The sequence below is a fragment of the Pholcus phalangioides genome, unplaced genomic scaffold (genome assembly GCF_987345545.1).
Source record: "Pholcus phalangioides strain wild (caught in Gottingen) unplaced genomic scaffold, Ppha-v1.0 ptg000010l_1, whole genome shotgun sequence".
Classification (NCBI taxonomy): Eukaryota; Metazoa; Arthropoda; class Arachnida; order Araneae; family Pholcidae; genus Pholcus; species Pholcus phalangioides.
The window spans coordinates 13,234,387-13,258,486 of NW_028301603.1; the positions used below are offsets into that span (position 1 = coordinate 13,234,387).

A 24,100-nucleotide genomic window follows, 5' to 3' on the forward strand; every position below is an offset into this window, starting at 1 on the left:
ATCTAAAGTATCACGCGGTATCTACAAGTTCAGCGGCTGAATATTTAACGGTGACCACACAGTGACCAACTCACATTACCATCGTAAGAAAATGAGAGACACATATATTGTTCAAATGACAAAACCCGTGGCAATTAGTACAATGGATCGGAAACTCAAAGAAGAAAAGCCGCCATTTAATCACAAAGGGGGAAAACCTTTTATCCTCCAGTGTCACAAGAAAAAAGCAGTTCCTTGACACAAATAAGGCTTCAAGAGAAGAAAAAAAAGACACATGAATGAGATGAGTTTGACATTTCATGCATCAATGCATTGTGTACACTTCATTATGCTTGACCTTACAAGCATTTGAAACGGATTCAAATGATCGAACGGGTTCTTTTGCTTCATATTCGAAACAGAAGCCTACCGACTTATACGGAGAGAGAGAGAGAAAAAAGCAGTAATTAGCATGCACTGCCTATATGATTTATCGCGATCGCTCTTTGTTAAAGCGCACGCGGAAATATTCTCCTGCGTAATTATCGCATGCTGTTGCATACAAAAAAATCAATCATATGCTCGTCCTGTTAATCATTATGCACTACAAACAAGGCAGGTCTTACGAAAGTCGACAATATATTACTAGGACCAGCTGTACCGCTTTACACGAAAAATAATCAGCAATGAATGCAAGAAAACGGGTGAAGTGATAATATAAATGTCCAAGATATGTCAGTTATGACACAACGTGCAATGGGTTACTCGAGTTCCTACGCATTTCCAAGGTGCAAACATGCGCATTTCCAGGGATACGCACGTCCATGCATTTTTAGGAACATGCACATCCTCTATTTATATGCATTTTACGAGATATATATATAACTTCTATACATTGCACGAGATAAACACACTGTGTGTATATGCATTGCATGAAATAGATGTGCCTTCTTCGCATTTCAATGTGTACTTACACCTGCGTTTTCCAGGAATACGCTCGACGCACCTTTCATACATTTCCGTGGAATACGGGAGTCTTCTATGCATTTGCAGGGATGCGAGCGTTTGCTATGCATCTACAGGGTTACGAGCGTCTTCTATGCATTTCTAGGGATATGCATTTTCAGTAATACGTGCGTCTATGCATTTCCGTGGATACGCGCTCACGTTTTCTGAATTTCCGGTGGGGGGGGGGAAGGTACGCCGTAGCGAAAAACAAGTACCATAAAAGGGGCAAAACATTAGTTATGGCACACCATTGCATCGGGGGGGGGGGGATACTTGAGCCTCCTACGCATTTCCTAAGAATACACATACTCTTAACACGCACAGGGATATCACACTGTATAGGAATATGCACGTCTTCTATGCATCGCAAGAGGTAAATACGCCTTTCTATACATCTCCAATGATACGCACGCTTTCTGTACATTTTCAGGGAAACGCATCTCAAGATCTACGCAAACGTACGCACGTCTAGGGTTGAGCCAACACACCCTATTGATAAAATATTATCTGTAGGGTGGGGGTGTCAGTTGAGCAAACTTCTTACGTCTTTCTTGTCTCTCTTGGGGGGTGAGCAAACTTTTTATCACATTTCTCAACAACTCTTTTGCACTTTTTTTAGAGGTACTCAATCCCACCCACGCATTTCAAGGCGCACACGAGAATCTTGCGTATTCCTCTAGAGGTGCGCAAACCCCCTACGCGTTTTCAAGGGTGTCACTCGAACAGGGACGCCGGAAGTCAAAAATGTTTGGTATTGCTCGAGTAATGAACGTAATGTTCCCTTGGATATGTATGAAGACCATACTTCACACATTCAACAAAAAATGTCCCGTTTTTGGTAAATCTCCCATCGCCCGAACTGAAGGGGGGGGGGGAATGAGCTATATTTGAATGATGATTGGTGTTGCTGAGCAATACCATTCAAATGATTGGTGTTGCTTTAGCAACATGAGCATATATGTTTCGGCGTCCCTGTACTCTAAGTATAAAACGTTGGGAGAGCGACTGAACATTTCGCACAATTTTTATTGGCATACGTCGAAAATGACTAACCACAACACAATCTGTGCGGTCTAGTTTAGCGTACATAGTCCTTTCTTTTAGGCATTATTTCACAACTTCCATTCTCATAATCGGGTTCCGTGAAGGATTGATATGTTAATTCAATTAGATACGCTCTGAATAATCGAGCGTGTACGAGAGAAATCCACCCTCTAACATTAAGAAAGACAAATCCGTACATTAATTGCATCTTCATCAGCTTGAATGGAATCGAGCCAAGACTGAAATTTATCGCAAAGTTCTCTCTCTCTCTCTCTGGCGCAATACATTTTCTTTTTTGCGTGCGGGCACATTATAAAAGAAACAAGGCAGAAAAAGTTGTCTTTTGATCAGATCAGTTGTTGTGTGTTCCGATACCAGGGCAAGATAACATTGTTCCCAGGTATTGTTCTCTCGACCCATGGCATGGATAAAAAGAAAAAAAAAGGGAGAACCGCCTCCCTATAACATGAAACTTTGTACGCCTATGGGTAGACAATGGCGGCGGCACCAACGTCATGGGCTTTTTTGAGAAATACTCTCGTATCTTATGTAAACAAATACCGGCGAATTTTCAGGCTGAAATATTAATGTTGTTCGTGAATTATTATATATATATATATGGATGAATTATTCATCCATAGTCTCTCGATAGTGCAGTATTTACTTACTGTGGAGTTATTCATAGAAAATTTTTCCCGCGTACATGTTTCTAAATTATATGTAGCCCATACATATATTTTTTGCATTTCTTTTTCTTTCATTTTGCGTTTTTCCACGTAATTTGCATTTTTTTACTGTTGTTTTTTTTTTTTTAGTATTCATAATTTTTTCCAGTAGTTTTACATTTTTTGTTTTACCTGTACTGTTTCGTGTACCTCTTTTTCATCTTTTTTTGCGCATTTTTTATTTTCAACTTTTTCATTCATTATTTATTATCAACTTTCTCGTTGTACATTACAGGCCGTTCAAGTATTACATCAGCAGCTTTTTTTAGTCATTTTTGAATTTTTGAACCCCCTCCCCCCCCCCCCGACAGCAAAATTTCGTCAGCTCCGCCCCCCCTACGCCCTATTTCGGAGACGTACGCAGTGGGGGCGTGACCTTATTATGCACCTCCCCGCAGATGATCAAAGATTTATTAAAATATCGGGAGAAAAATGCCTTTATATGTGTTATTATAATCAATTTCCGTTAATTCCAATGCTATTTGAAAGACTAAGAACTCAAAATTTCTCCTTAAGCAATTCTTTGCGAACGCACCCTGAATGCCATATAGGCTCAACCCATGGCCCCTTGGGGGTTATCTGATGTGGCCTGCCACCTTAAACATAATTTTGTAAAAATGAACTAAGTGCCATATTTTTACGGATCGCTTAACTGACCAGTGGCACAATTCCAGAGCATTTAAGTGGCCCGTGGCGATTTCACAGATCACTTAAATGAAACGGGGGAACAATTACAGATCGCTTGAGTGGCCCGTGGCACAGTTCCAAAAGTCCGTAGAAACTTTAAAAATGAATAAAAACCGGGAAAATAACCTCAATAAAAAACGGTTTTCAGTGTAAGCATTGATAAGTTACGGGAATTCAGGAAGACAGAAAAATAAAAACTAAAAAACAGCTGATAGGTGGCGCTGGTACGAGCGACTTCGATGGAAATATGCAAATGAGATGGCTATAAGAACTTGCGCTCCTAATCCACAATCTGTTCACCGTAGTAGACCGTGTATGTGGACCTGCTGCACTCTGGTGTTGCCGGATTTGTGACTCTCCCGCAATGTGTTATCCCCTGTGGTGGTGGTGGTCGTGTGGAACTCATACTGCTGTAATAAACGATTTGGAGGCCTTCTGTTCGTTATTTGCGTATGTTTTCTTTGGCTTGTACCGCCACCTATCGGCTGTTCTCCCCCACCCCCACCTTAAAAAAATTCTCGCGACTTAGTGATGCTAACCCTGCAAACCGTTTTTCATTTCGATTATTTTTCCGGTTTTTATGAGCTTTTAAAGTTTCTACGCAGTTTTTGCCCACCCTGTATATATATTTTTTGCATTTTTAACCGTTGCATAATTAATTACTTTTTATGCATTTTTAATCTCTCCGCAATTATTTTTTTATACATTTTTAATCTTTTCATAATTATTTTTTATGCATTTTTAATTTTTCGTAAAATTTTTTAATACATTGGTATTTTTGTCTTTTACTTATTCTTGGGATTTTTTTTAAATATTATTATATTTCACGTATAGTTCGTGTGTTCGTGTGTTCACGTATAGTTCGTTTCTTTTCATATACAGTCGAATCCCGTTTTAACGAACACCGTTATAACGAAAATCTCGTTTTAACGAACACTTTTCTAGTTCCCCCCCCCCAGATAAATTAACATAGGAACAATGTATAAATCTGGAACTCCTTTATGACAAAATTTCGTTACAGCGAAGTGATTTCTTCGGTCTCTTGGAGTTCGTTATAACGGGATTCGACTGTACTGTTTCTTCTTTCTTTAATTCATTCTTTCATTTTATACAAATTTTTTTTTTTCCTCCTTTTTCAGTTTTATTCTGTTTTCAAATCATTTTTTATTTCATTTCATTTCACTTTTGAATAATTTATTACATTTTTAAACCTTTTATTCAAATTTTTACATCTTTTATTTCATTTTTACGTCTCTTTTTCCCCATTTTTTTTTAAAATGAAATTCATTTTGTTTTCGTTTAAACATGTTGCATTATTCTTATAATCCGTAAACCACCAAAAACATTCATTTTTTTTTTTTTCATCTCACTGTATCTGTAATAACGATAAATAGATTCTAAAAAAACCAAAAAACGAGACATTGTGAGCGCATTACATTGGTTTCGTTATTATAACTATTGAATAGTATTTACAGATTGCAAATGCGGTTCGTACAAAAGGGGGAAAAAAATTGAGGTTTTTTTTTGTTCCCATGTTCATAACCAAGTTCAAGCTCAGCTGATCATACATGCATGCAACGAGTTTCGGCATCGGCGTATTTAGACGAGGGATAATACAGAGCTCGGTACAAATAGGCCAGGGACACACACACACAGAAACTAGAACTACACAGGCATAAAAATTTCATGTTTTAATTAGCAGCTGTTGCATTGGGGAAGGGGGGGGGGAAACCATAGACACAAGAACGCTTTGAAATTATTCTTCTAAGAGTTTATTATTATTATACAGTACGGTATTATATGGGAAACCTGAAGACATCGCGAAACATCGTAACCTTCGAGACTTAAGCCAGTTTTCGAGGGTTGTGGGAAAATATCTATTCATTTGGCAAATTATGTAGGTGGTATTATTATTCGTAAGTAATTTAAAAATTGAAGGAATTGGTGTATTCGAATGCGGTTTGCGAAAGTTATTCTCAGGAAAGGGGATTTTTTTTTTTTTTTTTTTTTTTGGCACAGAGAAAAAAAATCAGTTCAAATTTTTGTCGATAGAGAGCGCTGCGTGGAAGCAAATTGGGAGCGATTGGACGTGGATTGTTCTTCAATCTCTTGTGTGTTCGAAACATTCGTGAAGCTTCGGCAGGTGATCCGTGGCTGAGGTGAAAAAAAAAAATTTACCAATAGTGCTTATTACCCCAGGGCCGTCTTAGGAGCATCATGGGGCTCCGGGGCCAAATGATTTTTCTGAGGCTCTACCAGGCAAATTTTCGAAAATCTCAACCAGATCCCATTTTTGTGAGGTCCCCCCCCCCTTTTCTCTTGAGGCCAACGGGCCGTGCCCGGGTGGGCCCATGCCTTAAGACGACACTGCTTTATCCACCAACGTCAACACCACAGTGGAAACCTCGTGCAAGCCGCAGAAACAGGGAAGTTCAGAAATGAGCAGTCAATCGTGCACCCTGCATTTTACAGGAATCCGATTTGCATATTTCAGTGATTCACTTAAGTGCAGCGCCCTCTATCGACAAAAAATCTCCTTAACTAATTTCCCCCCACCCTCCCGTATCAAAAGAAAAAACAACTTTTTTTTTAACTATTTGGGAATGCATAGGAACAACCTGTGTATATATGACATGTAAATAACTAGCTTCTCACTGTGCAGGTCTGGGTTCGGGCATGGATGTTTACTAACACTAACAAATTCCCTGGACGGATCATGCTGATCCCTTGGGAATACGTGAGGACCACGTTATTATTATTATATATAAAAAATGTACTGATCCCACTCTATTCAATAACCCGAATTGGCCCACTGGCCAATCAGAAACAAGAAAAGACTTCACGAAGCGAGAAAATTATACAATAAATTACTCGTGCCAGTGACTGAAGAATTAGGGTTGCCCAAATTTTAGGAATGGAAGTTTGTGCTGACCTTATACGGCATTAACTGGAAGTTGTTTCTTTCCCAGGCATTAGTGGTCTTGTGGCCGTCTTCCACACACACAGTCTGACATACTTCTCCAAATCCATCAATAGGAATTAAAAGATTAACAAACGACAAAGCTTAGAAAAGAAGTGGGAAAAGGTATAAAAAAAGTAGGCCATTTTTCTGTCTTTTTTGGGGGTTCACTCGTTAGAATAACGCTTTGTCAACTCACACAATTCTCCGGTGATTACAAATTTCGTAGCGTCCCATTGGAAGTGCCAAAATAAACTCTTTTTTTTCCGGATTTACGGCTTTTCTACCAGCGGACTGGCTATTCAAATTTTGCCACTTGTTCTAATTTGGTGTTCTCAGTTACCAAATACTAAAGTTTCCCACCCTTACGAACTTGTTGGCCTGGGCTACAGCCGGATTAGTCACTGGCTCCTGGGTCTGGCCTATAGCCTGGGTTTAGCCTACCTGCCTCCTGTAAATACGCCTCTGGTTCAATGCCGGGCTGTCTCTCCACAAAATGGGCTCTACGACAAAGTGATGTTTCGCAGTTCTGAACTCAGCTAGAAGTAACGGCATACATATTGTATACGTACTTACTCTCGAAAATCAATGCATTAGATGTTATCATGTAGGCCCCCCCCCATAAAAAAAAATTCCCCCTTCAATCTTGAATTTGGCGTCCCTCCTAGAGCGGACAAAAATTATTTTTCCTAAATATTTTTTGGCTCGCTCATCCCAGATTTTGAGACCCACGAGAGCGACACCTAGTGCGGATCAAGAGCTACCTCCTGTTGTACATGGGCATGAGGTTCCTGATTGGTGTCACGCTTCTTCCCACCATATTTCACTCGAAAGGTTTATTCTTCGCATCTACAATCTTGAGCTTTATTTTCAGCCAACCACGTCAAAAGCACTCTACCGACCAATGAGGTGAGACCAAGATGCAGAGCATGATGACGTCGTCAAGCAGTTCATTTTTCCTGCCCAAATTATTTAATTTTTTTTAATAATACTAACCGGCTCGGAAGGAGATGTTGAGTTTTTAAAGGCCTATAATTATTTAATTGTGAGATCCCGATTTTGTCAAAATTCTTGGTTTCTGACCGACATACACGCACTTCACTTTACACATACAAATACGATCTCGTCTTTCCCCTTCACACAGGTTACCAAAGGAGCCCATTTTGAGGGCGGCTAATGTCTGAAAACAGATGGGTCCCGCCATAAATCTTTCTTCACTTCACTTCTTCGCATCTATTTAATTTTCCTGGACCCATGACCAGGGCCGTATAACTATGGTTTTTGCCGCCCCTCAACCTTAAAATTCGATAATTTTATAACGGTGTTATTAGTTTCCCACCTAAAATAGCCGCCCCCCTAAATTTTACCACCCAGGCAGTTGCCTCCATCCCGTTAGTGTTCCGGTCCTGCTCGTGACCCCCCCCCCCCTCCCCACAAAGGTGGGGCTGACAGGGATCAAGTCTTGGAGCCCGACACAATTCTTCTTTTTCGTGAAAAGTCTGACCCGGAGGCCTACCAAAGCCTAGAAGCCCTACACTAAGATGTGATGTGCTATTCCTGGACCACAAGGTGGAGGGGGGGGGGGTGGTGTTATCTCCTCCAAAGCAGGAGGACCACTGGTCTGGGACTTGCTCCGAATCTCCCTCTCTTAACAATATAGACCTACTGAAAAATTCAGCTTAAGTGGGTCGGATTTCAACAAAGTGACAAACGAAAACGACTCCATGAGTAATGAGCACTTGCTCGACACAGAGAGAGAGAGAGCTGACGATTGCGATATTGCATCCATTCTAAATACCATAAGAATATATAAATGCACAAAAAGCAATTCCTTCCCCCCTTCCATTCTTAATAATAGGTTATTCAACTCGTACTGTTTCATTGTAAGGGGAGGGAGACCCATTCACTATTTATATATATAGTCATTTCATTTAATGAAGTTTTTTTTTCATGAAAAGAAAAAAGCAGGAAATAGTCGAAACCACGAGAAGAAGAGAAAAAAAAAATGCCAAGGATCGCATTTATTCTGGAACTATTTGACGGTCTGGCTTATTAAAGCCGCACCATTGACTTTACAGTACGCCATTTAAAAAAAAACTACGGTAATGGTGATGACAACGACACGCTTCGGAAAAAAAGACTTAGCGCGAGACATGATGGAATGCGGTTCCATGAAGAGAATTGAATATTAAATGGCTCTGGCTCTGTCTGTTCAAAAAGAAGTGCCACGCTCTCGGGCACCAGAATGGCTCATGAATACTAATTAATTGAATACAGATGTGTGTGTGTGTGCATACAGTGGAAGCTCTCGTCGTCACGTAGTTTGATCGATGAAATGTTGACAAAAAAGGTACAAGGGAAGCAATTACTCGGAAAATTTCGGTTAATTTAGTGGTGAAGAGCCACAGAATTTTTTTTCAGAGTTCTTTGAGCGAGAGGAAGCGATTCGGTGGACGTAATTTTTAAAATAATATTAATGCTCTGCAGCAGGGGGGGGGGGTCTTTCTACCTACAGCCCTTGTGGTCCGGGGGTATTTTTAGGGAGTGGTGTCCTATGCTGTCCATAGACCCAGGGCACTCCTAGCCCAAGGAACGGTTCTCGTGTCCATTGGAGGTCTTACATGATGATATCTGGTGCTATGATTTTCGAGTATGTATAGGTGTACGGCCACAATTGGAAGAGGACAGGGATTTTCTGGTTCCCCCGGCACTGGATCAGGGAAGGCGCCGAATTCATTTTTTCCCCCTTAAAAATTATTAGGAGGGGGCACCGAAATGGACACAGCAACTACAGGATTTTCCTGTAGTTGCAGCCCTAAAAGAACCTCACTTGTCTCGGGGACCAGTGATGCGGGGGGGGGGGCGGGGAATGCATAGAATCAGAGCTTGGGGCCCGTGTTTGGTCTTACTGTCATGCATAGAACCCTCACAAGAAAGAACTCTAGCCCAGGATAAGCGTGCACCCAAGGTGATGTGTCTGGAGGGGTGATTTATTGGCCTGGGGCGATTCAAGAGAAGGCAAGAAATAAATAAGGAGCAGCCCTCCTATGCATTTCCAGAGATAAACAAGCCTCTGACGTGTTTCCTGCTTCTAGGGATTCATCGAAGCCTTCTATGCATTTCCAATAATAAGTGAGTCTCCGACAGATTTCAGTTCCGAAGGATGTATGGACGCCACCTTTAAATTTATAGTGATAAGTGAGCCTCCGATATTTTTCCTGTTTCTAGGGATTCCTCCTAGGCATTTCTCTAGTGATAAGAAAGCCTTCAATGTATTTCCGGTTTCCAAAGATACATGGGTTACGTACGAATTTTTAGTGATAAACAAGCCGCCGGCGTATTTCCAGTTTCAAGCCTCTATCGTATTCCCCGTTTCCAGGGATTTACGAAAGCCCACCCGCCCCACTCCTATGCATTTCTAATGATAAGCTAGCCTCCGATGTGTTTCCAATTTCTTCCAGAGATTTATGGACTTCTCCTATGCACTTCTATTGATAAGAAAGCTGCTTATGCATTTCTAGTGATCTTAAGCCAGCCTCCGACGGATTTCTGGTTCCCAAAGCATTCATGTATGCCTCCTATTAAGTATTTCTGGAAATAAGGAAGCTTTCGGCGCATTGCCAACGAGTAACATTCAAGGAATTCCATGAGCTTGATGGGCGCTCTTCTTTTGATGATTGGCATAGACGTTACAATGACGCAGATACGGAAACAGTCACTGATCCAGGAGCGAGACACAATGGGTTAAAACAGTGCAAAGGGGGAAAATGGCACATTCTTCTGTCCTGTTTTCGTCTACCGATAATAACAACACTGCAAAAATCGTAGGTATGCATATACAGTAGCGCATACACCATTGTTCGGCAGATGGCTCAATAACGTCGTATCAATACAAGGGAAAATGAATGAAACACTCTCCTAAAAAAACATGATCAGGAATTCTCCACGAAATGATTCATAAGCATGACATGTGCCTAAAACATCTACGTCGATTTCAATACGCGTGTCACACGTATCATTTAAATAATACATCGATAATCGGTCGTTGCCACCGTGAGGGGGAGAAAAATTCATCTGAGGTAATTATTTCAATAGGGAATTAATTGAAATCGATTGATGAGCCCGACGTGATGTCGCATCTTAAAGGCCGTTTTGACCTAGAAAAGTCTTTGGATTCAACCCTGCTAATTGGCCATCGTTTTCGAACTAAGTCCGTTAGTTCCTAGTCCTCGTATAAAGACTCACAAAAAATCATGATGTGTCCAAATCCTCCCGAAATTACGGGTTTAATTGACTCCCATATCTCTAACGATCATGCACGCTCAGCCCGTGGATGTAGGTAGCATCGACCCCTTGATATCATCATTTGTGGTCCTTGAAGCAAAACCTATCATTATCAGACCTTAATAAAAATTAGTTGAAAAAAAATCAGAGCATTCCAACTGGTGATAAGCGAGCCTCCGACGTATTTCCGATTTGCGGGGGAAGTCACCTATGGATTTCTAGTGACGAGCGAGACTTCGACGTTATTCTGGTTCGCAGAGATTTAAGGAAGCCTCCTGCGCATTTCTAGCGATAAGCAAGCAAGCCTCTGGCGCATTTCCAGGGGAACACGCAAGCTCACTGCACATTTCAATGGGTGCAGCCATCTTCAACCTGCTTTGTGAGAGCAAAGCGGCGTTCACTACTGGTGCACCATAATTGTGCGCTTGGTACTTGACATATTAATACCCCCCCCCCCCCTGAATTCTGTACAGGTACCCCTAATCGCTTACCTTTTTTTTTTGTGTACCTCGGGAACTTGGCGTAGGGAACTAGGAAGGTGCCATCTATCGATGGTTACCTCCGGTTCGAGAGGGGAAAGGGAAATATATCCTCTTTGCCAATCTCGGGGATTGAACCAACGAATCTTGCACTACTTTCTTTCGCTGTGATATTCGAGCATCCTACTCTCGCCTCAACTTGACCATTCGTGAGAATGGTGTACAGAATTTTCATAATTCCATTAAATTTCAATTTTGTTCCCGAAGGAACACATCCCACAGATACCATAGGGACATCTTGTGGACATCCGCGAGGCTACAGACCACTTTTTGAGAACCACCGCTCCAGATATCTAGGGCTTATCGGCATGATCTTGATACACCGAAAAAAAATGTGAAGGCCCTTCCAAAAAGGTTCAGAAGACTACCCCCCACTCTCCGGGGCAGCAACTAGATGCTTGGTCACCTGGGGCCAAAGCGCATTTTGACCCCCCCCCCCGTAATGTTGGAGAGGTTTCAGAATGAAATTTGCTCCCCCTCGGGTCCAGCGCCCGGGGCACGACACCCGCCTGCTCCCCTCCCCCCCCCCTAATTGTCGCCCTTGACATTACATGAATCCAGTATACTTCGGACATCAAATTAAATAATACTAAAAACAACATGAAAATAATACCCGTTTCGACTTGGGAAAAAAATTCGTAATTCAGCATAACATGAACATCGGAAACAAAAGCATGTCCTGTCATTTCGTTTCGTACGTAGATGACCGACATCATGTGATTATTGTCATTTTACATGTAAAGAGAAGGGAAGAAAGAGCACGCGAAATATGGTTGAGCTCATGCGATGTGTATGTGTGTATGGTCATGGTAAAGGACACGGTCACCGAACATTATTTTATTATTATTATTATTATTATTATTACTTGGAGTGCCATTGGACCACGTTTTCGCTCAATAAGCGATCCGGCGTGACAAGACATTATTACCATTCTCCCGTGTAGAGAGAGAGAGACAGAAACTGAAATTATTCACGATTCGCGCTACACAACACGGAGTTTCCTCAGTATCACGAACACACAAAAAATAACGCTTACGGATATATGATAGATGATATATACACACACATTATATCCTCTCAAGTCACTTTCTTCTCGTAAAATCCAATTATACACACAGTCGAGTCAAATTAACGTGACCACCAGCTTACATCCGGAAGGGGGTTCGTTTTTTTGGGTCCGGGAAGCAGCAAGATGGTCTGGAAAGGAAAAGAACAAGGTGTTGTGGAAGGTTCATCTACATTTATTTAGGTCCAAGAGGATTTTGGTCCAGGCAGCAAGGTGCGTCTGGAAACGACATGTTAGAGCAGTGTTTCCCAAAGTGGGCGATGGAATGGTCCAAAGGGGGGATAGAACCCACGTATTTAACATAAGATCCTAAGGGTTTACTTGAGTGGGGAGAGGGGCGATGAGAGAGAAAAATTTCCGAAGAAGGGGGATGATGGAACAGAAAGTTTGGGAAACTATGCGCTAGAAGGTAATGCCAGTGCCGTCTTAAGGCATGGCCCCACCCGGGCACGGCCCCGAGGGCCTCACAAAAATTAAATATGGTTGAGATTTTCGAAAACTTGCCTGGTAGAGCCTTAGAAAAATCATTTGGCCCGGAGGTCCATGATGCTCTTAAGACGGCCCTGGGTAATGCATGGTTTTTTGGTCTCTCACTGACACGGTTCCTTGCTTTATAGATCACTCTTTTCCTCATTTACACGTTTACACATGCTCTAGGTCACTCCTTTGGTCACTTGCATGCTTTCACACTCTCTAGGTCACTATTTTGGTCAAATCGCATGCTTTCACACGCTCTAGGTCACTCTTTTTGGTCAAAGCGCATGCTTTCACACTCTCTCTAGGTCACTATTTTGGTCATGTTACCAACAATAAATCTGCCACTGTCCAGCCCCATTCGGGATAAGCTAAAATTGCCCGATGGCGATAGAGCATGGACCGTGTTCGGTTTGAAATGATACATTTTCAAAGTTCGTACGTCTCACCTTATTATTCGCCACCCGGCCAGCTCGATACGCTCGCCTTATTCCACCAGCTGCGCGCAGTTTATGTCAGAAATTGGACGTGGTAACAATAACGTGACTCCACCGTATACAAGTTCATATCCGAATGCATACCCCGACTCGTAGATTCATAATACGATAATATCGTACAGTACGACTGGGATTAAAGAGAAATGCAACATGAACTTGAATTTCATGGAAAATGAACGAAATGAGATAAAATTAATCCAACGATAAATCCGGATTAACAGGATAATCCAAGATCCGGGGGATTATAATATCACTGTTGATTCAGGTTTTATTTGGTCGTATGATTATTCGATAATAACCACTATTAAGGATTCTCAACCGATGAAACGCGCCTCCCTGGGGGAACCACCGGTTTCCTTAAAAGAGGCGCGAGCTTTTTCCGAATTTGTGAAGCGCTTCAGAGGTAACTTCTCTTTAGGTCAACGGTGCCTAACCTTTGTGAGAGTGCGGGCCACTTCATTGGTTTGAAAACGTGTCGCGGGGATTTGAAAATGTGCCGCGGGTCACTTCGTTGGTTTGAAAACGTGTCGCGGGGATTTGAAATGTGCCGCGGGTCACTTCGTTGGTTTGAAAACGTGTCGTGGGAATTTGAAAATGTGCCGCGGGTCACTTCATTGGTTTGAAAACGTGTCGCGGGGATTTGAAAATGTGCCGCGGGTCACACTTCATTGGTTTGAAAACGTGTCGTGGGGATTTGAAAATGTGCCGTGGGTCACTTCATTGGTTTGAAAACGTGTCGCGGGGATTTGAAAATGTGCCGTGGGTCACTTCATTGGTTTGAAAACGTGCTGCGGCGATTTTAAAATGTGCCGCGGGGTCACATGAGTGATCTGGAACTGCGTCGCTGGTCACTCGAGTGATCTGTAAATATGCTGCGGGTCCCATAAGTGATCTGGAAATGTACCACAGGTTACCGAAATGATCTGTAAATGCGCCGCGGGTCACTTGACGGGATGTGGAACTGTGTCGCGGGCCAATTAAGTGATACGAAAATGTGCCGCGGGCCACTCAAGTGATCTGTAAATGAGCCGCGGGTCACTTAAGTGGTCTGGAAATGTATCGCAGCCACTTAATACAAATACAAATACAACGCCACAACGGGCAAAATGCCCAACGAGATGGCTGAGAAACAAGTGATCTACAAATTTACCGTTCAGTTCATTTTTATAAAATTAGGTTTGAGGTCGCGGACCACATCAGATCAATTCGAGGGCCACATTTGGCCCGCAGGCCACAGGTTGAGCAAATATGTTTTAGGCACTATCTTGATAAAAGAAAAAAGAAGACAGAACAAAAAGGAGAGAGAGACAAGTGCAAATTTTGGAACCCCAAAGTTGCCGTTACAGCGAACAGTTTGAAAAACCCCTTGTAAAAGCCCCAGGGGCGGAACTAGAAATCTTGTCGGGAAAGGCCACCTCTCAGAGAAGGCCGGTTTCCGGATAAATCACCCCCCTGCCTCTCTCGGAGAGACAAGCATTTAAACAAACTATTTGCAAGCAAACTATTTGCACTGAATATGACATTAATCATTTCTTAATGATTAACAATAACTATTGCATGCAATTAATTTAATTCAACATTTTACAACATTTGCATACTTTCACCAACATCGAGCAATCGTTTTGAAATAATATATTACCCAGTATCAGGTCCGCTTTAACCATTAGATCCGAAAAAAAAAAATCCGGTCTGAGCTGCCTTAGATAATTATAATTACATACGTCCATGTAAACATGAATTAAACTTACACAGTAGGCACCAGAACCCAGGGGGGCTGAGGCTATTTGAGAACTCCCACCAATAATCTCTGAAAAAAAAAAACAAATCAATGCGCCCTCCCTCTTCCGCGTACGCGCTAGAGTCCCGTATATACGGGACGATTAGCAACTTTCATCGGACCCCCCCCCCAATGTCGGCGGCGCCTCTCCTTACACACAATACCATCCAATGAGATACATAAAAAAAAAATGATTATATAAAAGCACTTATAAAGAAAAACCATTACGATAATTATAACCAGAATTTTCACCACTGACTATAAAATCTCTCTTGATAACTTTATTTGGAAATGATCAAATTTCTATTTTTAAAATGCAGATTTTATACATTTTCCAATCGAATTTTATAATTTAAAATTTTCCTACTTTAATCTGAAAAATAGTTAATAATCAGATCGAAGAATTCGGCGTTTTGTAGAAATTTACGAATTATTAAAAATTATATAAATTTTTCTTTACCTTTTTCCTCTTTAATTATCATGTGAAAATGACACACACACAGAACACACACACACACTGTAGGCAGACACTGTTCTGAAAAGAAATTGACCAAAAGTGAGAGAGAAATCCGTTATCCTAGTCGCCGTCGTCGCTACCACGCACCGACTGTCGGCGTACGATATACTACTGAATAACCAAAACACAAACTAACTCGTTGGCTGACTCGGCGACTTTTTTTCTGTTGGATCCTGGCGCCAAGTGACTGCTTTGGTGACAGATATCCGAGACGTCTGGCGCCGCCCCGGACTGAAACTGACCAACATTATGGATTTTTCTTTCCGGTTTCGATAATATTCGCGTATTCTGTGTCTGATCTTTTTTCGGGATTTTTTTTTTTTTTTTCGGAATTCTGTAAAAACGGAAATTGTGCGTGCCGACACATTATGTGTTGAAAAAGAAACCCTGCATGTAGGGCTTTTTTTATGGCATAGAAAATATATATATATATAAATAATTCGGACAAATCAGTCGTTTTGCACACTGTCCGTAACTACAGTCATTGAACCTTGCGGGACGATGTGAACGTCCAGTTTTGCTGTTCTTTTTTTTTTTTTGAATACTTTCATCATGTAGAATTTTTCGATAAAGTCCTATAATTTTCCCGACATTAATGGGGAAGGGGCATAGCCCCCACATCCTGGAGTAGGGCCCTAGGCTGGGATCTTTTGCGGGCCCCCCCCCCCGACCAGACTTTCACGGACCCCTTTATGATGAATTTATAGCGTGAAAAAGCAAAAAAAATTATGAAAATTATCCCGGGTCCCAGGGCTGGAGCCTTGTCAGCCCACCGCTTGTGGGGGCCATGGAAAGGGGGGGGGGTCATCATTGATATAAGGGGGGTCATTCAAGTATTACGTCAGCACCGATAGTGTTGGGTGGGGGGTCTTGGGTTTGCTAACTTTTAATGACGTGGGGCGGGGGATTGAATGGTGCTTACGTCATCAACCACCCTTTAAAATATGAAATATTCTTAATGGTATCTTTACTGGGTGCTCCAAAAACGGGAAAAGACTTTCCCCTAGTTTGTGGGCGCCTCAACTGACTATTGATAAGTCCTCTGTGGAGCCACTTTAGTGATCTTTAAATGTACCGCGGATCCTTCGAGTGATCTGGAAATATGTCCAGGCCGTTTGAGTGTTTTAGAAATGAGTTGGGGACGCGCTTTAGTGCCCTAGAAATGTGTCGCGGGCAGCTTAAGTGCTCCGGAACTGTGCCGCGAGTCACTCAAGTTATCCGCAAATATGCCGCGGATCAATTAAGTAATCTTTAAATGTGCCGTGGGTAACTTATGTGATGTAGAGCTTTGTGGTGGCGGTGGGCCGCTTAAGTACTTTATAAAAACTGTGGCCACTCAAGTGTCCTAGAACTGAGCCGTGGGTCAGTCAAGTGATCTGTAAATGTGTCGCGAGTCACTTAAGTGAGCTGTGAATGTGCCACGGGCCGCTTAAATGCTCTGGAATTGCGCCACGGGTCACTTAAGCGATCAGAAAATGTGCTGCGTATTGTTAATTTTTACAAAATTAGATTTGAGGTAGCCAGAATAATCAGATAACCCCGAGAGCCGCATTTGGCCCGTGGGTCATGGGTTTAGCATATATTAATACCATAACAATAATTTAAAAACAGAGCTCCAGGTAACAATGTTTTGAAAACAGTGCCTATAAAACACAGCTCTACGTACAATGATTTCTAATCAGAGCTCTAGGTAACAATAATTTGAAAACAGCTCTCTATGTAACAATGTTTTGAAAACAGAGCTCTAGGTAACAATGTTTTGAAAACAGAGCTCTAGGTAACAATAATTTGAAAACAGATCTCTATGTAACAATGTTTTGAAAACAGAGCTCTAGGTAACAATGTTTTCAAAACAGAGCTCTAGGTAACAATGTGTTGAAAACAAAGCTCTAGGTAACAATGTTTTGAAAACAGAGCTCTAGGTAACAATAATTTGAAAACAGATCTCTATGTAACAATGTTTTGAAAACAGAGCTCTAGGTAACAATGTTTTCAAAACAGAGCTCTAGGTAACAATGTGTTGAAAACAAAGCTCTAGGTAACAATGTTTTTTGAAAATAATGCCTTGAAAATACAGCTCTAGCTAACAATGGTTTGCAAACAAAGCTCTAGACAACAATGATTTGATAACAGAGCTCTAGACAACAATGATTTGATAACAAAGCTTTAGACAACAATGATTTGAAAACATTGCCTTGAAAAGAAAGCTTTAGGAAACGATGACTTTAAAACACAGCTCTAGAAAACAATGATTTTAAAGATTTGAAAATAATAACTAGGCAACAATAATTTAAAGGCAGAGAGCTCCAGGCAAGAATGATTTGGGGAAAAAGTTCTAAACAATAATGATTTGAGAACAGAACAAAAATGATTTGGGAGAGAAGCTTCAAACAACAATGACTGAAAACAATGCTCTAGATGACAATCATTTGGTACAGAAGTTCTAAACATTGATTTCAGATCAAAAAAGTTCTAAACATTGATTTCAGATAAAAAAAGTTCTAAACATTGATTTCAGATAAAAAAAGTTCTAAACAAAAATTATTTGGAAACAGAGCTCTAAACACAAGAATGATTTGGAAAAACTCCAGACAAGAATGATTTGAAAAACTGTAGACAAGAATTATTTTTGAAAAGAGTTCAAACAATAATGATGTAGGGAAAAAGTTCTAAACATTGATCATGTGAAAACAGAGCTCCAAACAACAATGATTTGGGATATAAATTCTAAACAACAATGGTTTGGGATAGAAATTCTAAACAACAATGGTTTGGGATAGAAATTCTAAACAACAATGGTTTGGGATAGAAATTCTAAACAACAATGATTTGGGATATAAATTCTAAACAACAATGGTTTGGGATAGAAATTCTAAACAAAAATGATTTGGGATAGAAGTTCTAAACAACAATGATTTGGAAACAACGTTCTAGACAACAATGACTGAAAACACGGCTCTAGATAACATTTAAAAATGGAGCTCTAGACAAGAATGATTTTGGGAAAAAGTTTGAACAATAATGATTTGGGAAAAAATTTCTAAACAATAAATGTTTTCAAAACAGAGCTCTAGACAAGAATGATTTAGAAAAAAAGTTCTAAACAACAATGATTTGGGATGTAAATTCTAAACAATAATGGTTTGGGATAGAAATTCTAAACAACAATGGTTTGGGATAGAAATTCTAAACAACAGTGGTTTGGGATAGAAATTCTAAACCAGTGTTTCCCAAAGTGAGCAATATCGCCTCCTGGTGGGCGATGGAATGGTCCAAGGGGGCGATAGAACCTACTGATTTAACATAGGATCCTATGGGTTTACGTGAGTTGGGGGGCGATGAGAGGAAAATATTTCTGATGAAGGGGGCGATGGAACAAAAAGTTTGGGAGACTACGTTCTAAACGAAAATGATTTGGGATAGAAGTTCTAAACTACGATGAGTGGAAACAAATCTCTAAACAGCAATGATTTGGGATGAAAGTTATAAACAACGACACATCGGTTTTTAACGCATCGGTAAAAAGTAATGAATTATAATATCTACAAACACACAGCGTAGGAAAAAAATAAATAACAAAGCGCTAAAGCGATCGAATAGAAGTAGCTTTTTAATGCGGCAATTATGTAAATTAGATCAAATTTCTGACGCGTAATTCCCGTGATTATTACACGCCTAACGTGTGTTGCATGGTGCCAGTGGTATCATTCCCATGAAAATCATTATAAAATCGTACACGGTAATAAGATTCGTAATGGGTAAAAAAAAAAAAAAAAAAATCACGTGAGAGAGAATTTGAAAAATTTCATAATAATTTCCCCTGGGTGTGAGACGAACACTTTTTATGTGTTACTTTTCGGAGTAATAAACAGATTATTCGAGTACCGGGAATGTACGCCATTATGGCATTTTGCAATGAAATCTCTGATTGGAACGAAAACCGTGAGAGAGAGAAAAAGATAATAAAATTGGTTCCACACACCACGGTATCCAGCCGGAACCAAGTCGGTGTTTTCTGCATCTTTGAAGATAACACAGCGATGTGTAAGGGGGGGGGGGAATCACTAATTGCAATAAAATAAATCTGTGAAAATTCCAACATGGCCGATGATTATTTTTTTTATCATGCTTTCGTCGTGGACCGTGAACAGCGTATGAATCGTGAAACGAGAGAAATTATTGAGATAGAACGTTTTTAATTTCAATTATAGTACCATATATATTATTAGTGATATTATGTAATCCTCATGTGAGGTCGTGATCCGGAAGAGTAGTGATAATGACCCATCACATGATGTACATTATGTGATCTACAAATGTGCAAATTCCTTCCGCGTTATTCTGAATTGATAATTTTTACCCTTGAAAATTAAGTTGAGGTAATATTTTGTAGAAATTCAGAATATTCTATGTTTTAATAATTTTGTTGAAATATGCGTTATGAAATTGCCATTTTTTTCATTTGGATAAATTTATCTAAATTATCCTAGATTTTTCTCATTTGCGTAGCCTTATAACAGGACTAAATTTCGATGGCATGAATCTCAAAACATCAGTACCTTATAAAGTTCATACATATATGATGGATGCAGCTCTAAGCATTTAAAGCTCTAGACTTCGCTCATAAGGCTCATAACACCAATGGCTGACGCCGCTCTAACCAGTAAGGCTTTATGAATGAAGCTCTAAACGTCGATAGCTTACGTAGTTCACAACATCAACTGCTTATGAAGTTCAAAGCATGGCCTACAATTTTATAATATCGATATCAGATGCAGCTCCAACCTCCGAAGCTCCGACATACAAAGCTGTAAATATCGAGGACCTTCAAAGTTCAAAGCGTCGAGGTCTTGTTAAGCTCAAAACATCAATGGCTTATGAAGGTTAAACCATCGGTGGCTGATGTAGCTTTGAGCATTAAAGCTTTGTAAAGAAAGTTTTAGGCATCGATGGTTCACGAAACTCACAACTTCAATGGCTTACGAAGTTCTTAACACGAATGGCTGCAAAAGTTTCAAATATTAATCACAGAGGCAACTTGAACCATTCATACATCATACATGTTCTAATCATTTATACATTAATAGCGGATACAGCTCTGAATATTAAAGCTTTGCGAATAAAGTTGTAAGCCTCGAAGGCTTACGAAGCTCCAATCATCAATGGCTTATGAAGTTATTAAAATGAATGGGTTACAAAGCCTTAAACATCAATGGCAGATGCAGCTCCAGCCATTAAAGCCTGATAAATGAACATCGATGGCGAAAGTAGCCATTCATACATCAATGGCGGATCCAGTTTTGAGCGATAGAGTTTTGTAATTAAAGTTGCATCGAAGATATGTGAAATGCTTAAAAAATTTCATTTCATACCGTGTAACGCCGAGGCTCTATCGACCATTGCCAATTTTAGCCATTGTCCCGGATGAGGGGGCTGGGTGGTGTTCGGGTGCTTTATTATGCATATATAATATATAATACAGTACATGAATATAAAACACATTTTAAAAAAAGTATGTACAGATTTAAAAAATTCCTATTACACAAAATTTATGTCTATGAGTAGCTCTTATTATGTCTTTGTAGCGAGCCCTTTGTTGTTTTCTGTGACCAGGCGCCAGGTCCTGGACCACGTCTTCCCTCCTAGGCTTGGTTGCTTTTAGTAGTATTAGAGCTTTGTGAATAAAGTTTCAAGCATTGAAACATCAATGGCTCACGTGCAGTCCTAAACATCAATGGCTCACGTGCAGTCCTAAACATCAATGGCTCACGTGCAGTCCTAAACATCAATGGCTGATGATGTCCTAAACATCAATGGCGGATTTAGCTTTGAGCATTAAAGCTTCGTAAATAAATTTCTAAGCGTTGAAGGTTAATGAAGCTCGAAACACCAATAGTTTATGCTTTTCTAAACATGGTGGATACAGCTGTTAACATTGTAACCCTTTATAAATGAAAAAAATCTAAGCAATTTCATACCCATTCTATCTAAGAATGTCTCACACTCTTCAGGAATCTCTTTGCTACTCGTTTTCAAAAAACAAAAAAAAAAATATCTCTCCAAAACGAAAAATACAATCATTTGACCACTTTTAATAAATTTTTCTTTATTGGTTTTTCCCAACTTTAACACTTCCTCATTTGACAACGTATATAATTAAATCCACGAACGATATTTCCCATGTATAAAAACCCTTCCATTTAGAACTATTTCAACTTCCGAAATCCCGTATCATCATGGAAGGCGATTGAAAAACTGTCAAAATACTATAGAAAGAACGATGAGAGAAACATTTCTTCAAAAGTGTCGATTGGTTCATCGTTTTGGTGAATTTCATGCACGAACAATCTCACCGTGATGGCGCGGATAATGATCACAATAATGGAAAAACAACTCCTTCCAAAAAAAATACAAACGTTCACAGGTGAGTTCATTTGCTGTCGGATGCAGTGAGAAATTTTCTGCAGAGCCGCAGATAACTCTCTACGTGAAGTCTGTAAGAAACATCGAAGAGGAGCCACCGCCGCATTCGCAATTACGGAGCATGATTGGGATCACCCCCCCCCCACCACCACCCAGCCATACAACGCGGAAAACCGCGGGTCCCAATGCAAACACATACAAACCCAATGAAGTGTTAAATGAAAAGCCTTTTTCATTCTTTTCACAGAACACAACACACGGGAAATATTTTTCATACATAATTTTCTATTCTATACACAATGAATATAAACTCCGCGGCTTTTCTTCATGATATTGATTAAAATTGATATAATTATTATTTTTTTTAATTTTAAAAAATATTTAATTTAGTAATTTGAATTGCGGTGATCATCTTTATACCGTCCAATAAAAGCTGGTTAGACGGAGATCTACTGCCGAAAGCCCCATTGGTGCACGGTAAGTACGGTATTTAGTCACAAGGTGAACAGTAAATGTTTGAGAACAATCGCCCAAGAGCAACCATCTCCAACCTGTTGCTTGCAAGCACCGTGGCCCGCCGGTGTCCGATTTCGTGCTCGCAAAGCACTTGTGACCAACACTTCAATTGAACACCCTGTGAAAATTGCATTCAGAGATTACAATTACGCAGATTTCGAGTATACTTTGTCAAAGTTAGCCGTGAGGATGCTCTTCGTTTGATGATGGGTGTAGGTGCTGTCGACTCGAGAGAAAGATTGAAGGCTTCCCCCCTGGCCTATAGAGCAAGGGGTTCCCCTATCTTCAGGACAATGCGTGGCCTCTTCATTGGTTTGAAAACGCGCCGAGGGCCTCTTGAGTAATCTGTAAATGTGCCGCGGTTACTGAAATTATCTGTAAATGTGTCGAGATCACTGAAATTGTCTGTGAATGTGCCGTGGATCACTGAAGTGATCTGTAAACGTATCGAAAGCCACTTAAGCGATCAGGATATGCGTACCGCGGACTACTCAACTGAAATGAGAAGGTGCTGCAGGTCACTTGAGTGATTTGTAACAGCGCCTCACTCATGCGATCTGTAAGATTTGTCTCAAAGAAGCTGAGGCAGGCAACTTCAGATTCGAGGGGAGCGAAGGCAGACATCTTAAGCTGCAAATGGAGTGGAGGCAGGCATCTTCAGCTGCGAATGGAATATAGGCAGACATCCTCAGCTGCGAATGGAATGTAGGCAGACATCCTCCGCTGCGAATGATGTGGAGGCAGACATCTTCAGCTGCGAATGGAGTGGAGACAGGCATCTTCAGCTGCGAATGGAATGTGGGCAGACATCTTCAGCTGCGAATGGAGTGGAGGCAGACATCCTCAGCTGCGAATGGAATGGAGGCAGGCATCCTCAGCTGCGAATGGAATGTAGGCAGACATCCTCAGCCGCGAATGGAGTGGAGGCAGGCATCTTCAGCTGCGAATGGAATGTACGCAGACATCTTCAGCTGCGAATGGAATGTACGCAGGCATCTTCAGCTGCGAATGAAGTGGAGGCAGGCATCTTCAGCTACAATTGACCGAGGCAGCCATTTTCAGTTACAAACGAGAATAAGCAGATATCTTCAGCTGTGAATGGAGTGAAAGCAGATTTCAGCTGCGAATGAAGTGAAAGCAGATTCCAGCTGCGAATGGAGCGAAGGAAGATTTCAGCTGCGAATAAAGTGGAGGCATGCGAATCCAGGGCGACGTGTCGGAGAAGCGACTTATTGTGTAGGTGCAGTGGATCATTCCGTATTTTATTGGACAGAAAAATGTCCCTTATTATTCGGCTCTTGGGAGGAGCGATAACCCTCCTCTTGATCCCAACTTGCAGTGGCCTTTATTATCAACCACAAAGGGCCCACAGAACACAAAGATTAAGAGCCCTTGTGCTGAATCAGTTCTAGCAGGGTTCCAATTAATCCCGTCAATAGTTGTACGTCATAGAACGCAGAAACTGCATTTTTATAGCATTTAATTCACTAATCCAGCATTTCCCCACCTATGGTCCGCGACGATGGCATAGGTGATTCGCAGGCAGACTTGATAATTTAATTCCACCTGAATGAACAATTATTGTAATTGATATTAGTAATACAG

The 24,100-nt window shown here is 40.8% G+C and overlaps 1 protein-coding gene across 7 annotated transcripts in view; it reads right to left on the reverse strand.

Annotated features, from left to right (window-relative positions):
* The window catches only part of LOC149080951 (protein disabled-like), a 122,185-nt gene that overhangs the window by 72,307 nt on the left and 25,778 nt on the right, over nucleotides 1-24,100 (reverse strand). Inside the window, exon 1 of one of the 7 annotated variants that reach the window (XM_089237660.1) lies at nucleotides 15,500-15,666. The exons of 3 other annotated variants lie outside the window; for them this stretch is intronic. The gene's annotated coding sequence lies outside the window, so the exon portion shown is untranslated. Of the gene's footprint in view, nucleotides 1-15,499; nucleotides 15,667-24,100 lie in introns of those variants that run through there. 3 more of the 7 variants (XM_089237655.1, XM_089237661.1, XM_089237658.1) reach the window with 3 other exon arrangements.